Below are 14,010 nucleotides of genomic sequence, written 5' to 3' on the forward strand. Positions count from 1 at the left end.
ACATCAAAAATCGTATGCATACATATTTTCTTGTCCATGGAATTTTCACTGAAGGCCACACGTGAGGGTGAGCAGAGGTCAACCCAAGAACGTCGTACCGTCAGTGAAATGAATGTTGATGGTTCTTCAATATCTTGCCAATACCATCACATATTTGAATAAAACACCCCTTTGTGCAAGGTAACAATATACTTCTTTCTTTTGGTTGTGTTCTTCTTATCATAGACTTTGAAGTATAAGGTGTTATCTCTACTTGTTTTGTAGTGCTTGGCACAAAGGTTGCTTTTGTGCACAAATAGTGAAAGGTTGCAGGTTAGAGAGGCCAAGTGTCACCACTTTTCCTCTAAAACAATCTTCTTTATTACATCTTGCAGGTAGGTGCTTCAAATTCATGATTATTAGAGGTGGGTAATCTCATCATAATGTATATTTTAGGATTGTTTATTCCCAGTTGGATGAAAATACTTGCAAATTTGTACAACTTATACTTAACAAGTGTCTTTATTATACAACTTGCAAATGTTGAATTCATACATGTTTTTGTTACAAGGTGACCTCTTACTATGCTAGTTGAGTGGTGTCAGATCCATTATACTTTTTGGGTAAGCATTTTGCCACCTGAGATGGTCGCATATGCATGGCCTCTGCAATCATTCTAACAACTCCTGGTCCCCTTGGGATGGCTTCTCTTGGTTCGTAATCTCCTCTTGGTACTAACAGTGGTATCCTATCCGCCATACGTTCATCAAGTTGATCTCGTGTGATAGTCGAAGGGATTCCAATGGTGTAAGTGAATTCAGGAACAAAGCTGCCCCTATGTGTGTTCATGGAAGCCCTAGTCGCCATCGACCCTAAGGGTTCTGTTCTCGGAATTTGTTCATGTCCATAAGAATTCTCCACTCTTGTTCTCAAGGGACTCTCAAGTACAGTCTCAGGTCTGATGTGAGTAGTCGTGGTTTTTTCAGCTTTCGAATTTACATAGTATTGGTGGAGTGGTCCTCCAAAATATGTATATCTCTCTAACTCCTTATGATCCATTGGGGAGTACTTTCGGCCATACTTGTCCATTATGACCACCTGAATACTTCTACCCTCTGTGTAAGTTAAACATACAAGTTTTTCCGGTCTGTTAATTCTTTGATGCGGGGCTCGTCACATTTGTAATAGAGTGTTTGGTCTCCACTATTGAACTTATAAATCCCCACATACGTGTTGTCTATATTAAGGCGCTCGGTCTCATTGGTGCGTTTGAGTACCACGTTTTGTTTCTCCATTTTGGGTGGTACATCGGGCGGTTCATTATCTACTTTGTCCTTGGTGCCGGTCATTCCCCATTTATCCACAATATAAGGGTTATGAACCACTGGGCACATCATTCCCTCTCGGTCGAAATATCTATCCCCGTCATAATCAACATCTACAAGGTCTCTGAACTCGTTCGTCTTATTTTCCTAACACAGTAGCGGTCCATTCCATCCTTATAGATTTTGGCTTTAAGCACATTTTCAAATTGAAACTTCAGATACAACAACTTCACATCAGATGTGGGGTGTGAAGAACCTGCACCCATCGAAGCTATTCCCTTAGGGCTTGACTTGTTAGAATCTTCAGTCATGAGGCCGTATGATCTCTCAGACGAAGTGTCAGTGAAACTCTCCTCTAAAATGGGTTCCAAAGGCGGTAGTGGTCTCTGATTCACACTTTCTTCTATTGAGTGATTACTCCCTTGATCAAACATGTTGTGGTTCCTATTCTGGTACAATCTTCCTGATCGCAGATTCATGAAGAATTGGTAACAAGAAAAATCCAAACCAAGTTACCTCATTAAATAGTTTGAATCTCCCGTTTGTTCTTGCTTGCTGGATAGTATCTTCTAGTACCTGTAACCTATCAAGAATGTGCTTGATAGCTGTAAGCTTACAAGTGTTCTTGTTAGTTCTTGCTTTTGTTCGACAAAAATTAGCACACGATTCCCTACACAACCTCAACAATTTTGATCCAATTTCAATTTTGAAAGAAGCACCTGGTTCCTATGGCCTAGCTCCTTGTGTGGTAAGGTTCTCTCTCTGTTCTGGCTCAGAGGTACATGGATCGCGATCCATGTTGAGAATCCATTTGAGCTTTTGTTGATACCATCAGCTTCAACATGATTAAGGGATCTTATGGTATCAAATTTTTTAGAAATGAATCTCTGGATTAGAGGCTAAGTTGATTTTGTCGCTTTGGATGAGCTTCTGTCAGTTCTAAGCTGTTGGAAGGGTTTCTTGCATCCAATTTCAACTCTGGAAGGACCATTAGACTCTCTATGATACTCTCTAGATATGGTACTAGTTTGGTGTCAATTTGTGTCAGGGGAACATGGATCGCGATCCATGTTCCTTTGTGTCAAAATACACCGAATTTTGTCCCACAGTTAGTCCTTGGCCTAGTGATGCTGACTATATGGTTTTTTAATGCTTTAAAGCTTTTTAGGACAGACAAAAGTCAGTTTTAGGGTTTATGTCAGTGGTTTCCCCTCTTGACCTGATTTTTTTCCACCTTTTGCCCTCTTTTGAAATTTCCTAATAAGGGTCCTTTAGAAGAAAGTGCTCCAATTGTTATCAACTCCCTACTTGTCTTTTATCAGCTCAAACTTCCAAAAAGGTGCATGGATCGTGATCCATGTTTGGCATGATTTTGGACTGACACTTTGTGAGCTGATCACACAAGGTATGATGATGCCATTCCCCAAGTTTTTTTGGATTTAGTCAAATTTTTCCAAGTGAGAAGCAGAGTTTTGTGTCTGGTTTGCGGTTTTTTGCAACCCACTCCTTTTTTGGTATTTTGACTAGCTTTTTTCACTTTTTGTCTATGGCTCCTTTTGGAAAAGTTGTTCAACTAGTAATCAGGAGTACACTGGTCAAATCTTGATGTCAGATGTCTACCTGGAACATGGATTTCGATCCATGTTGGGAAGCACCTGGGCATGAAATTTGGTTCTGTGGATTCCTTGCTTCTAGCTGGTCCCAATTCTCATCTCTTTTTGGATTTGGGCAATTAAAAGTTCAGTTTTTCCTTGTTTTCTCTTTTTTTAAAGCAAATGATGGTGTAATCTGCTACCTAATCTACTCCTACAACTGAAATGAATATGCAAACATAACTGAACTTAACAGTAAAAAAATAACAACAATGTGTGTGGTGGAACAACCCTTTCCAAGCATGTGAAAAATCAAAGAATGAAATACTATCTTGTACTTCACTCACAACTTTCTTTGCTCTTAAGGAATAGCACTGGCTAGTCTCGGACTCCAGTCGCTATTAAGCACTAAACCTATGTCTAGCTGCTTCACTATCTATGGGTAAACGGAACGGGTATCAAAAGCTTGAAGGGAGATTTTTTTGTTTTTTTGTACACTGAGTCACTCACCACCTAAGGATTAGTTTTCCTGGTAGCGACGCCAATGTTAGCGGGTCGCCGTGACGGACTTCTGCAGCATAGCTCTTTTGTATTAACATAATGTCAATATGCAAGGAAGCGACTCGAGGTGGGGCAAGGAGACTTAATGAGAGTGTCAATCTCACCAAAGTGAACTCAAGGACTACTCATTCTTACAACAAAAGCAAATCAACCACTTCCTAGTCAGACAATCAGTATGCGTCCATTCTCAACACTCAACATAATCATGCCTTTTCGGTATCCAAACAAATCCGGAATGTCACGAAACTTAAGGAGAGGTATCACAACACTTATGGGCTTGATCCTACCAAGTTCTGTCACCATCTGGGAAGGTACATATATCACGATCCATCACAAAAAATGTGCTAAAAATTGAAACAGAAGTACTTGGAAAGATCCACCTTAAGCATAGAAACACTTATCCATGGTCAAAACATCAAAAAACAACCATTTTAACTCCCAAATCAATGCACTTAGCTCACAAACGACTTGTCGCGAACCATAGCAGAATTGGAAATGATTACACTTAGATTGTAGAGCAAGAGACAAGGAACGCAATGTACTGTTCGGAATAGAATTCTGATTACCCGTTCAAGAGAAAAGATGATTACAAGTTGTAGTCACAAGAAGCCTTGACAGTACACGTTTTCTTCTTCTCGCTAATGATAATCTCCCTTTTCAAACTATGGGTTTTGACTTTAAAAGTTAGGGGGCTTTCCCATGGCCATCCAGCCTCTTACAAGGGATAGACTCAGAGAAAATAAAAAAGAGTATGGTCTAACCTCATCATGATTACAACTCATCTTAGGCTGAATTACAGGGTTTTTTCTGAAAAAATAGAGTGTCCACCGGGTTTGGTGTGCATACGCCTGTATCTACCAAACAGGAAGGTTATGTATACTGTGGATGAAGTAGTGACTGCAATATGGTCGTGTCCGTGTGGGATAGCAAGCGGTGTAGTAGGTAACGACACCTAGTATTTAAAAAAATGCATTACCTATCACTCTACCAATTTAAATATTTGTAAGTAAAGACTTCAAAAATGTATCTGAGAAGGGCCTCTTGGCTGTGCAAACCGCTTCACAAGGTGGATGAGTGTGTAGCCCACGAAATGGACCTCCCGTCCAAGCTGTATGATGAGGCCCTGGACTACGCTGTAAGGAACCATTGGCTCTACTTGACGTTGGCGAGCTGGATGACCTGTGAACTTGGTCGTCCTCGGGAGCCTCTACTGCTGCCCCAGTCTACCAAAACTGTGACCCCCTCTTGGAGGTTTGTCGAAGTAGTCCACGTCGAGCCCAAGGACAAACTTTGTGTAGAGCTGGAAAGCAAAGTAGGTAGGCACCTCCAAGTGGTGAGGCAAGGCACCGTAGTATGCCACGTAATGTAGAAGGGCATACTCTCTCATCCCAAGGTGTAGACAATGCTCTATGGAAAAGAGTGCTTGTGACACTAATTCTCCTGGCCGAGGACAAAATTGCTGCAAAGTGAGTGAGCGTATCGAAGGAAGGGCCTCCACCCGACACCACGACAACCTCGCTCTCTCAACACGGTGTGTGAGTGCCCACTCTTGGAAGGCATGGGGGTCGTGTATCGTATTGAACACTATCGTGGTAGCCTCCAAGGACTCTATCGTTGACCTAGACTTTGAGTAGATGGAAAGAATGAGAAGGCGCTCTGCCCCACAAAACAACTCTGCCACCAAAGTGTGTATGTCTGCTAGAGAGGGTGTAGGAACAGGAGGTGCCGGTGCTTGCTCTAGCTTGTTGGCTGTTGTGAGGGAGTCTACTACTGAGAAGGTGCAGACTGCTAGTTGGGGCCCGGGGGGGGGGGGGTCTACCACCTCCATGCTCTAACTGCTGTGACATGGTGCCTGCATTGAAAAAGGAAACACAATTAGTATCATGAAATGCAAAAGTGTGCAAAAAAATTCTAACAGGTAAATAAGGTAACTCTTTCACTCTATAACGATGTGGAAATTGTATATCATCCCTAAACCCCAATCGATAAATTTGGTCGTTCAACTGTATTTACAAAAAAATAATTGGGTGATAATATGCACAAATCCAAGGGGTTTACATCTATCTAGGATGAGTTCTAAGCATAGTAGAACCCATGGCTAGGAGCTAGAGACAAAGTAGTGTGCGTCAAAAGTCGCAACTATGAGCATTCTTCAATCTCGCCCCTGCAAGGTTAGATTGCATTTTCCTTTCAACTGATGATGCAGGCTCATAGGATGCGTATACATTGCTAAAATATAAATTGGACTTACTAAAGTACTTGCCGAAGGATGAAGACACCAATTACTTCTAGTGGGCGTCTAAGTACAGGGAACACCTCAACTTGGCCTTGGTCCCAATTTTTAGGTATATAGGCCACATAAAGCATATAGCCCACATATTATTTCCCACACCAAGGTTATAGACATATGACAATTGATTGTGTTAAGTATTAATCTTTTCTATCTACTATATCTTTGCTACTTGGATTGAGTACCAGATCCTGGATGTTGGGACTAAGATTGACTACAATGAAGCACAACACATCCTATAGGAAGAGTCCAATAGGATTGGCATGGAGGGACTATCCTACTTTTCTAGCTAGGATGTGGGGCCCAAGGGTCTCCAAGGTGAGTCTCTTGCCCACAAGTAGTGTCCCATGCATACTACTATTGGCAACATAACTCTTACATTTATTTAGCCGGAATCTTTGTCGATTCATCCCCTCTACCTACTCATACCAAGAGGAAAATTTAAAAAGATTTCTCATGCTATGTACAAAAGTCATCTACTTCATTGTCTGCACACACAAGGTGGTCACAGCTTGGCATCCCTCCCCCCCACCCAAAAACCTTCTATCTTTCAATTCGTTCCCCCTTCCCTTGGCATCCTTGTAGAGCTAGAGGAGATTGAGGATTTGTTTCACGTTGATGCCATCGCTGGAGAGCATTATACTGACACACATCTATTGTTGTATTACCACAATGCAAATACTCCTCCCTTATCTACATGGGAAACTCCTTGACTATGTGTTTGCATGTCTTTTGGTACAAGTCAATGCGACTATGGAAGGTAGTAAGCTTGTGAAGCAAAGCTACCTAATATATCATCGCAAGTAAACTTAATAAATATGCATGATGTATTTCTACTCTTGAATAACATGATCACCCCAACAACAATAAGAAATTACCTTACATACTTCCTATCCTATATTACCACCATACAAAATGGTATCAATGTATACTTGTACCTCCAATACTAAGTACATTGCACGAAAGGCTTGATATCCAAAATGGTATCAATGTATCACTATACCTCCAATATTACATACACCCTGGTTTTTTTCTAACACTGCCCCCCCTCCCCCCCCCCTTCTCTCTTTCTCTCTTGTTTAAGGTACAAACATTCAAAACGGGCAAACACAGGAATCAGAATGGAACTGGAACTGGAACTGGAACTGGAACAGAACACAGAAACAAAACCAGACTAATTCCGCCATAACTTCCGCCTTCATATTCCCAAGAAGATCTGAACGACAGTTACATACTTTGATAAGACTAATGGGCAACGCCCTTTCCCAAGACACCTCTTGAAATCCCAAAAAAATACAAAGGTTCACATTCCAACTTCCACTAAGTAAAACATCCCAAAATTCCTAGGCTTAACACCTGGCACAGCCCGGTGGCTAGAGCCACAAGCTGACTTGGACCCACAATCCCTTGATCAAACAACCTGCTCCCCATCATCCCCTTCTGCATCTACCTTTTCTGCTGCAACATCCGAATCCACCTGCTTTTCTGCTTTAGCTTCCACTTCCTTCTCCACTTCAGATTCCACTCCTGCTGCTACAATCCGATTTGGTCCTAAAACATCACTGCTCAGCTCAGATGTCCACTTACTCAGTCCCCCTGCATTCACTTCACTCTCCTTACTTTTTTCCTTCAACTCCTGCATCTCTGCCACTAATTTCTCATTTTCCACCTTCAGTTCCTCATTCTCCCTCCTAATGCTCTCTTTTCCAGCTAGCTGAAACCAATTTTTGAATCTCTCCATCGACACCTCCATGTGCTCCCTCCAAAGCCTAGTAGCTTTATTCCACATCTCTTGTGTATACTCCAACACTTCCTGCTTTAGAATATCCGCATCCGAATCTTCTACTAAGAGACCTGTCATCCCCGCCATCAACTTTCCCTTAACATTTTCAAAAAACATTTCTCCCTTCTCCTTATCAGTCAGTGAATTGCGATGTTCGCACACTTGGATGTGATCTCCAACACTTCTCGCCACCTTAATCTTATAATGATGAATTTTCACCTCGATTCGAGCACGCCATGCAAGATTCGCCCAAAAAATATTTGTCCTTAAATTAGTCACATTAGCACTGAGCGAGTTTCTAGCCTTAAAGTGAGTACCCCCACTTATGAGTACCCCTTGACCCTTTTGTCCAATTCCATTCCTCCGACTTTCCTCTTTCTGGACTTCCAATCCCACAGTCGAAATTCCGACATCCAGTCCTCCAATTGAATTTTGAATCCCAGATCCCTTTACATGTTGAACATACTTTGACATTAAATCTGCATTCTGCTGAACACCTCTACTTCCACATTCACATCATCTGCTTGACTCCCAAATTGACAAATAGCTTGACAATCGCCATGATAAAATTCAGCTCCATCTACATTTCCAAAGATGAATTCATCATTTGCTACAATATCTTTAGCCTTCCGCAACATCCACTGTGAAATTTCAAGAACTTTTAATATCTGAATTTGCATCTGCATTTCCGCATGAATCTGAATTCCAATTTGAATCTGAATTTGAATATGAATCTCACTCGAAATATGAATCTCAACTAAAATCTGACACTTGGGATAATCCTCTTCATGTCCCTTATACAACAGTTCCCTATCAACTCCTACATATTTTTTCTGATTTTGTCCAATCCAAGAAGAAAATGATGTTGTTAATCCCCACTGAGTATTGATGTCATCCTCCTTGTGACACTGATTGTCATACCTCTTCATCAAGCTTTCCACGGCTTCCAGTAAAATTTGCATTTGAATTGATTTTTGCATCCAAAATTGCAGTTGAATCCAAATCCAAAATTGAGACTGAATCTGAATTGAAATCTAAATTTGAGTCTGAATCACATTCGGCATCTTCCAAAATTTGACTTGCTTTATCAACTGAAATTTTTTCCTCAATATCTCTTCATATCTATCTATATGAAACTAACTCAATTTGGAATACCACCTCCAACTTCCAATATGAATATCATCATCCTCAATCTCCTCCGTTATGCTGCTATCATCTTCTGGTCCTTACTGCTGCAATTGCTACTTGGATCTTTTGACATCCTCTTTTGACATTTGCTTTGAAGTCCGCTTCAAATGACAAAATTCCGCCATGATATCCGCATTAGCATGCACATCCTCCATTTGCTGTTGACAATTGTCCTCTTCAAATGTATGTGAATTCCCAATGAGCATGACACTTTGATCAGCCAAAAAGGAATAATCCTCCTGTGCTTCATGGACACACTTCCGTGGTAGGATAGAGGTAACCAGGGTTTCTGCCCAGCTCTGTTCCCTGACCTCATGTTGCTCCTCCTTACCTTGCTGCCTTTTATCCTGCTGATATTGTTGATCCTCCACATGGTCTTCTTTCCGACTTCCCACTTGCATTTGTTGAGCTACCACCCATTGATTTTCTGATCAAAATTGCTGTGTACATTGTTGGGATACAATTTCCACAAGATTTGCTAATTGCATATTTCCATCAGTGGATCTTTGTGGTGACAATTCCTCTGAAACTGAGTTGTTCATTGTTGTTGCTGCAAATTCCTCCTGAGTACATCTGATTTTTGAAACTTCTTCCTACTTTGACTCTTCATTTGTAATCCTACATACATTCTCAATTGAACCCAAAAATAAATCATTCACCTCTTCTTCTTCATTCCTCTCTCTATCCATCACCTCTCCGTTCATTCGACTATCCACCTGTCCATTCCTCACATTATCCGCCTCTTCAAATGGTCCTTGATTTCCATGAACAACATCCTCAATATGTATGATTTGCTTCTCCTCTGAATAATAAATCTCATTGACAAGTGACAACACCGACATCAATTTCAACAATGGATATTCTGTCTCCACTCTATGAGCACACTCCAGTGGTAGGGTAGGGGTATTTAGGGGCAATTTTAGGCTCTCTTGGCCAACCTCCTTTTGCACCTCCTTCTCCTCCACCTTTGGTATCCCCACATGATGGATGTCCATCTCCAAGCCAACCCATCCGTCATCATCATCACTTAATTCATCTTCAAACTCAGCCGCATATGCATCCCTCAATCTCTCACATGCTTCCTGCAATTTTCTCACCTCGTTCCTGCTGGAACATGATGTCCTCCTCTTTCCTTTATGATTAGTCAACCACTCATATGCCCTCTCTAAGTCATCCTCAAAATCTTCCAACTTATCCCATGCTACCTGTGTCCCATCAACTGATGCTTTATGCATTCTTCGGCTAAATTTTTGAAGTTTTGAACACAAATCCACCATACACCACTTCCTACATGCATCTCCCTCTGAACACTCATCAACTGCACATGGGCAATCCTGCACTTTGTGCTTTCGACTCATACATACCTTGCATTTCTTCCTCTTCTTCTTTTGACTCCCCATGGCGCTTATCCGCTAGAACTTTGATTTGGAATTTGGCTGCTTTCTGACTTCCACATTTGCAATAGTTCTAATTCCAGATTCCGCAATTTGACTTCAAACTTTGTAACAGTCATTTTGATTTCAATTCTGATTCTGCAAACTTATTTGATTCCTGATTCTGGTGGTACTCAACTTCCTGCACCTCCTCCTAGTGGAACTGATCCCCCGGAATTTCTTCCTAGTGACCTTCAAGATCTGTGATAATCAATCTGGTTCATCTTCCACTTCTTCCTTCTGTCTGTCTCTTAGATAATCCTCTAGTACATCCAAATCCTCTTGTTCAATCTGGATATGTGTTCTCTTTTGCTTCTTCTAGGGCAACATCTGAATTTTGATGACTTTCAGAAAATCAGCCCAACTCCATCAATGTGAATGTAACTGGCTTCTTTGAGAGCGCAAATAACTGCCCATACAGACTTTCCCTATTTTGAACATCTTCCCTTCATTCAGTAACTACTTCCGTCTCTCTAGCACTCGCTCCCACAAGAGAAATCTGAATCCGTCCATGCTACATCACACATACACTGTGATCGCCAAGTGTTTAAGGTACAGACATACAAAACGGGCAAACACAAGAATCAAAATGGAACTAGAATAGGAAACTGGAACTGGAACTAAAACTGGAACTAGAACTGGAACAAAACATAGAAACAAAAACAGACTAATTCCGCCATAACTTCCGCCTTCATATTCCCAAGAAGATCTGAACAACAGTTACATACTTTGATAAGACTAATGGGCAACGCCCTTTCCCAAGAAACCTCTTGAAATCCCAAAAAAATACAAAGGTTTACATTCCAACTTCCACTAAGTAAAACATCCCAAAATTCCTAGGCTTAACATCTCTCTCTCTCTCTCACACACACACACACACACACACACACACACACACACACACACACACACACACACACACACACACACACACACACACACACACACACACACACAACCACAAACACATGATCACATATATACATTGTGTGTGTGTGTGTGTGTGTGTGTGTGAGAGAGAGAGAGAGAGAGAGAGAGAGAGAGAGAGAGAGAGAGAGAGAGCCAACTTCTGTGAAGTTCTTTCCGCACGTGCGTGTGTGTGTGAGAGAGGGAGAGGCACATTCTAAATCTGTGCATGTGTGTGTGTGTGTGTGTGAGAGAGTGAGAGAGTGAGAGAGAGAGAGAGAGAGAGAGAGAGAGAGAGAGAGAGAGAGAGAGAGAGAGAGAGAGATTTTGTGCGCATGTCAACAGAGAGAGAGTGTGGAAGACAACCTCCTGGAATGGAATCTACAGACGCGGTGTGTCATCGTGTATCTGGTGTCGCTCTGATAGGGGCCCCTCTGCGGATTGCGACGATGGTGAACTTCAAGGCGTAAAGATGAACTCGATCCTTATAGATTGAGTTTCACACTTAACATTTTAAAGAAAGTTTTTTTTTTCTTTTTATTTTGTTAACTTGCCGAGTTACGTGGCATGCCACGTAACTAACCGGGTTGAATGCCATGCAAACCATTGGAGAAGTGTCCACGTAACTCACCGGGTTACGTGGTGCCCACATACTTGCCAAGTTACATGGCGTCCACATATCTCGGTGAGTTACGTGGACTGCTGACATGCATGCCACAATAATGTTGACAATCCTTTTATGTAGGATGCCACGCAACTCGTCAAGTTACGTGGCATGCGTACTCAACAAACTCGTCAACATTTCCACGTAACTCGTCCAGTTATGTGGCTTCTTGCGTGCGCTTTGCCACATAACTTGCCGAATTACATGGCGTATCTTCTTGGCAATGCCATGTAACTCGCCAAGTTATGTGGCGTACCTGCTTGGCAATGCAACATAGCTTAGTGAGTTACATGGAAATGCCGCGTTGACATATGTGTGGCATGACCACGTTGGAGAGGGGGAATGGGGGAACACACCCGGCAAGAAAACAAAGGCATCTCTATAGCTTAGGGTATCCACACTGCCGGCACTGCGGGGAGACACAAGAGCAGGAGAAAGAGAAGGGGGGAAGGGGAAACAACAGCGGAATTGGGTAATAGTGGCTTGATTACACTTTAAGAGGCATGTACAAAGCTTGCAATGCCATCACAATGACCATTTTCATGATAAAATACAAAGGGGATTGACAGGCAAACTCTTCTACCAAAAAACTTCACTTTGTAGGCTTCAAACGGCACAAAAAAGCTCCCATTTTATTAAAAAATGGCTTTTATGGGGGGCGGGGGGGATCTTCAACTTTAGAAATTTCTTTTTAATTGGCCCATCTGGCACCTTAATTTGGAATTTGTTTGGAAGGGGGGAGCCCCCTCAATTTTATCTACTTTTTAGCTGCACTCTTTGGCTTGTGCTTGAGAGGGGGGTGCACTAGTGACGTCGCTAGTGCCCCTTGGCATTATTTTTTTACACCTTTATTTTTTTTCATTCATTTTCACCCTTTGGATTACCTTTGATTTGGCTCAACTTTGGATTTTGACCATCCAAATGACTGGCCTCATCGCCCCCCTTGTCCGGCTGGGTTTGGACTGCCCTTGAACTCTCCCTCTCTCTTTCATTCTCTTTTGGTCCTTCTGCTTCCTTTTGCCCGACTTCCAATCTTCTTTCTTGGCCGCCCTTTGGGCTCTCTCCTTTTCCCTCTCTCATATCTTCTCTCCTTTGCACTCGAACCGACTTGGGGCCCCTTTGACCTCCCCGCTCACATCCTCTTTCACTTGACTTTGAGCTACCTCTTTCTCTTTCTCTAGTCATGGGATGCTCCCTCTCTCTCCATTCTCCCTTCTGTCTGGGGACCCTCTCCCTCTCTCTCATCTCTCGCTTTCTCTATCATATCGAGGAGGCACTAGCGAGGTCGCTAGTGCCCTCGCCCTTAACTTTCAAAAGATGGGCTCCTAAGGGACCGCAGGACAGAGTTCTTGTGGGTGTGCCACGTCATCAATGTGCTCAACCGTCACCCGTCAGCCACTACGACGTGGCACCACCGTCCTCCAAAAATGGCCGGGGTCACCGCCTTGCGCAGCCACGCTCGCTCACACAGCACCTAGAGCGCCACCGGTAGCCCCAACCATAGCCATGGAGCTCTCTCTCCCTTGTGCATGCCCCAAATGGGCCACATTTCATGCTTTATACACATGTGTGTTTAGTTCATCTTGCGCATGTGGGATCTCCCTTGTGCCACGTGGTATCCACCGACTCTATGGCCCCTCAAGGTCCACAAAAACCCCCAAATGCATATACAAAATTTTTATTCCTCCTACCGCTTCCAAGTACTGCAATCTGGTGCTCACGAGTTCAATTTTCTCACTATAAAAACCGGCCAAAAGCCCTTACTACCAACCTTGTGTCGTGCAAATCCTACCTTTTTCCATCTTCCTCGGGATCACAAACCGAGGCCATCCAAATTGCCAAAGACCAAACTGGTATCATGACGCCGGGAGCGAAAGGCGACTTCAAGTTGCAACACCTTTTTGGTCCGGACTCCAATTGAGGTGTTGTTAGTCCTCGTTGACTCATCTTGATTCATAGTACCCTCTAGAACCCTGTTGAGGCTCAAGAAATTCAGATGGCATGTCCTCCAATGCAGTCAAGTGGGAACAAACCCGACCTCGACAAGTGGCCATAACTTGCTATCCAGAACTTCGATCCGCAACCCAGAAAGAGAGGCATGCTTCATAACTCAAGCTTCACACATCTATCTGCTAACATCCACGTGGGCCACCTATACCCAACTACCCTATCCATCGGGGATCTGCTAAACCTTCTAACTTTGAACTGCAATATCTTGCACACCGGGGCTCCATTTGATGAGACGTTTGGACCGGCTTCTAGAGCACATCAAACACTATACCTTAGAGC

At 42.7% G+C, this 14,010-nt stretch overlaps 1 pseudogene; it reads right to left on the reverse strand.

Moving 5' to 3' along the window:
• Positions 1 to 8,731: 8,731 nt before the first annotated feature.
• On the reverse strand, positions 8,732 to 9,995 carry LOC147417725 (uncharacterized; annotated as a pseudogene).
• Positions 9,996 to 14,010: the final 4,015 nt, after the last annotated feature.

Source organism: Adiantum capillus-veneris, chromosome 30 (genome assembly GCF_014529385.1).
Source record: "Adiantum capillus-veneris isolate H3 chromosome 30, ASM1452938v2, whole genome shotgun sequence".
NCBI classification, from domain to species: Eukaryota; Viridiplantae; Streptophyta; class Polypodiopsida; order Polypodiales; family Pteridaceae; genus Adiantum; species Adiantum capillus-veneris.